The following is a 4,642-nucleotide window of genomic DNA, read 5'->3' on the forward strand; positions in this document are numbered from 1 at the left end:
GGCCCTTGTAATATTTATTTTGCTAATGTTAATTGCAGAGGCTGGTTTCAATCATGTGCTGAAACCTTTCCTTGAATCTTATTAAGCTATTTTATCTAAGTATAGTTGCAGCACAAGGTTAATTTACTTCATATAAAAATGAATTCCTCCATTTCAAACATGTTATCCTTTAATTTAATCAAAGTGCCTCTTGTCCATGTGTTATGGACTGAGGTAAATAAGACAAGGCAGTTGTCCTCTCTACCAGTGTTTCTCAACCTTTTTGGTTTGGTGAGCCCTTATCTGAAGTCAAAAATTTCCATGACCTCCTTATGTTTATTATAAGAGTAAAAGATGTATTAATGCTAAGCCTGTATGATCTGTTTGTGTGTATGTTCTGAGAGGCTGAGAGAGGCCACCTGACCTTGAATGGCGTGCAAGGTATAGAGGAGTGAGATTTTCTTTGCTTTAGACTGTAATAACGTTTTCAACATCTTGTGATCCCTTGATAGCCTTTTGTGGTCCTCCCGGTTGAGAGAAATACTGCTCTCTCCTGGTCATCATTCCATATACCTCTCACTGGTCTCCTTTCCAAGCTGCTGTAAATAGTCCTAGACTCAAATGTTTTCTCCTGTGGAAGGGCTACCCCACTCCTCAATCTTCTAAACACAATGGTTGTCCTTCTCTATTTCTAATATGTCCTTTTTGCATGGAGGTGGCCATCACACCAACATGTAAAATGGGAATAATATCTAGCTTTGTAAAGTATTGAGCTCCTAAGACACAAGATGCTATATTACTATTCACCCACATTAAGCATCATTATTATTTATTTGTGTTATTGTAGTGCCTACTAAGAGTCCCGGTAGCTTTCCAAGCAATCTGATCCATTTTTCCTGTATTTAGTTATGTTTAGGAATTACAGCAGTCCCACTGATTTCATCCCACCAGCTTTCAGAAGTGATAAATATACCTAGATTGTCTCCCAATGTCACCTGTTCACTCTCATCTCCTGCTCCTGAAGTTCTCATTTATAATTATATTGCTGTCACTAGTAGATTGCATGGTCTGATTGAACTGCTCTGCAGCACAGACCAGCTTGCCTCCAGCTACTAGTTTAAATCATTCCAATTCACCCCCCTCCCATCACCACCACCAAAATTTAGATTTATATTGCTAGCATAGAGACTAGAGTTAGGGGAATCTTCCATGATTATTCACTTCAATAAAGCTGAGTTTACTTCAGATGCCTTGTTGCCACCTGTATTTTCACTTTGCACAAATATTCTAGGAAATGAGTTGATTGGTAGTAATGTTAAGGAAAAGAGCAAAGATTAGAGAGCATTCATTCAAACAATGTCTGAATATGCATAGCAGGAACATGAATCTAAGAGTTATGTTTAACCAGTAAGGGAAGAGAAGTAACTCTAGATGATGTGTTCAGTCATAACTAGAAAGATCAATTGCAAAATACTCACATAAACAGCCCATGCAATCTAGATTCACAGAAAGCACTTGATAATAATTTTGAACAGTGAATTAATTTAAGACAAGCCTTCACTTCCGAGGCCCTTCATGGCCTATCCCCATCCTACTTATCATCTCTCAGTCATTAGTGAGAGGTCAACTCGTGCCTCCACTCAGTCCATGATGCCAACCTCCATCATCCACTTGTTAAATTTTCAAACAAGCACCTTCATGCTTTCTCTCATACTACCCCCTCACACTTGGGAGAAACTCCCCATAAACATCTGCAAAACTAATTCATTATCCTCCTTAAGAGTCTCCTTTGCCTTGATACCTGTAAAAAACTTGACAACAGTTAGGCAGCTGGTATGTTGAGAAAACTGCCTATCATGTTGACCAATATTGTCTCATTATTTTCCTGCAGTGCCATCTGTCCCTAGCCATCTATTATCTTGTCTCATAGTGAGATTGTAGGCTTTTTGGGGAAAGGATCGATTTTTTGTTCTGTGTTTGTACAGCGCCTAGCACCATGGGGTCTTGATCCATTGCTAGGGCTCCTTAGCACCACAGTAAAAAAAACGAATAATAAGATGCTCACAGATAATAAAAAAAACAGAATGAGAGGTTACCTTTGTGAAGTATGTTATTCATTACAAATTATTCCATTTGCTGTAGTAGAGAAGCCTGCTGCACCAAGAATAAACCGAGAATCTGCAGTCACCTCTGTCTAACATGCATTGTGCATGGAACCAGGATCATTTCACAGGGCCTGGACACCATGGTTTTCCATACACAAAAATCAACATTCAGTCAGAATGACCGAGCAGGGCAACTCCTTGCTGATGCCAACAATGTGTCCCTTCTGCCCGTAAAGAGTTTATCTCTATCTGTGTATCAGTCACATTCTCCTCACTTTGTACTCTCACTGACTTCAGTCCTGGTCACCTTGCAGCTCCTATTATCTTAAATGTCCAGGCAGCTGTGAGACATGAGCCTACAAGGGAAGACCAGCAGGGAAAGAAAAAGAACCAGTTCTAGTGCCCCCAGAAAACTTCAAGTCTCCTGTGAGCAGTAAAGGTCTGCCAGATGCTGAGCTGGTGGGGAAAAAGTGGCTGAAGATCCAGAAGCCTGGGTCTGTATCCAAAGTCAGCTCCCCGCAAAAAAAGGAAGGAGAAGGTGTGTGCCTAATCCTCTCAGTGTGTGTACACAATCCCCTGTGATTGATTACAAGCAGGTTAGCCCTGCCTGAACAACAAGGACACATCAGCAAGAGACTTGAAGCAAATTCCTGCATGCAGACTCATACCTTATAGGCTGAATGCTGCTTTTGGTTAGACCTTATCCTTACGCCCTGAAGTTAATGGTTTTGCACAGGTGCAACAGCAATGTCTGACCATATGAGAATAAATCGGAGCAAATTTAACCTCCTTGAAGTTGAGTGCAGCTGGTTTCTCTTAACTGATTTTAAAAGAAATTTGTATCATAGGCTGCTTCTAAAGTATTTGTATCGTATTATTTAAATTTACCAAGATTCTTGTTCTTTTGATGTCACATTTTAGCCTTATTTCTTCTAGTTTTCAGCCTACTGAAATTCAATAGCCTTGAAGTTAACACCTCACTGAGATAAGCAAGGTGGAGGAAAAGAGAGTTCACAACTTGTTTACTGCTATTTAGCTGCAAAGAATTGTCTGCAAGGACAGGACTAAAGCAACCTGTGGGGAGGGGAGGAGGGGCAGAGAGAAGACAATGGATATGCTTCATTTTGATGTCTAAAGACAACTTCAAAGTTTTTCCTCTTGAACCCCCCAAAAATTGGGCTTTTAGGCTTGGTTTTTACACATTTTATTTGCTGATGTGTCATGGGAATAGAGAACTTTCCAATTCTACCCAGGTGAAAATAGTTGTTCATCATCAGAGGCAAAGATCTAGCAAGAGGTGGTAGGAGGTGCTGCAACCTCATACCATTGCCAAAGCAGACAGTCAAAGTCATGCTCCAGGAGAAGAATTTGTGTTATAGCTCCTCAAACACCCTCCATCCAGTGCTGGAATCCAGTGGCTCTCAGATTATGTTCTACTTCTTAAGTGATCCTCTTGTGTCTTGCCGTCCCAACCTCCCCATCCCAAACCCATGTCTCCTTGGACACAACTGGGATGTTTAGTTACCTCATAAGAGGATAGTAGGCCAATGTCAAGGAGAAAAGACAAAAATCAAGTCACTCTAATGAAATACACCGAACAAGCAGGCTCCCCTGCTCCTCTGACATGTTCCACTGGCTAATAACCCTCCAATAAACCCCACATTAGGTTCTACATAACACAAAATTGGAGTCTTCTTGGGGGTTGTGGTAGTTATTCCCCTCTCCTTTCCAGTCATCTTCTGGGGGTTGCCAACTAGCTCATTCCCTTTTCTTCTGGAAATGCCCAGGGGGTCACAGCCCACCAGCTCAACTGGGGCAGTCACCAAAATCTTGAGGGGAAAGCCCACTACATTCTTTCTGCAGTTAGACAGGCCTGGGGAGGCTGGCAGGCAGACGGGATTTAAAGCTGGCCCTGTGTTTTAGAGGTTGGGCTAGAGAGATCTCACCCTGTAATGGGGAAAGATTCCTCAGCACACAGAAACACTGCACACCAGGATATGAGTTTCCCTGACACTGTCCTCCAATTCACTGTCTCCTCATGATCCCCCTTGACCATGACAACCCTGGCCCTCTAACAGCCCCATGCCCCCGTTACAACCATACACCCTAAACCTCCTCTCCCATTACCCGCTAGGGCCTAGTAGCCCTCCACCTCTGCAATTTCTACCCACCCAAGAACCATGGCCTCCCCGACCCCCATTTCCCCCCTGCCCCACTCAACAGGACCTTTGCCTGAGGAAGTGCTTAGCATCCAGCAGAGTTACCCAAATGCTTTAGGTGGGCACTGTTAGCTCTCTATTATTATACCATAGAAAGAAAGAATCCAGAACACTGTTGTCACAATACTACAATACTCTTTTGCCTTTCAACAGCATTTCCTACCGTAGGCCCTCAAAAGCATTTTACGAACTGCAACACTTTTAGCCTCACTAACCCCTTGTGAAGCAGGAAAACATTAGCCCTATTTTACAGATAGCGAAAAATGAAGCAGAGAGAGGTTGCGTGATTTGCACAAGCAATTTAGAGACTCTGTGGTACAGCCTAGGACTAGAACGGTG

This window comes from Emydura macquarii, unplaced genomic scaffold (assembly GCF_026122565.2).
Source record: "Emydura macquarii macquarii isolate MOO-44397 ecotype Brisbane River unplaced genomic scaffold, CSIRO-AGI_Emac_v2 contig_1119, whole genome shotgun sequence".
Classification (NCBI taxonomy): Eukaryota; Metazoa; Chordata; order Testudines; family Chelidae; genus Emydura; species Emydura macquarii.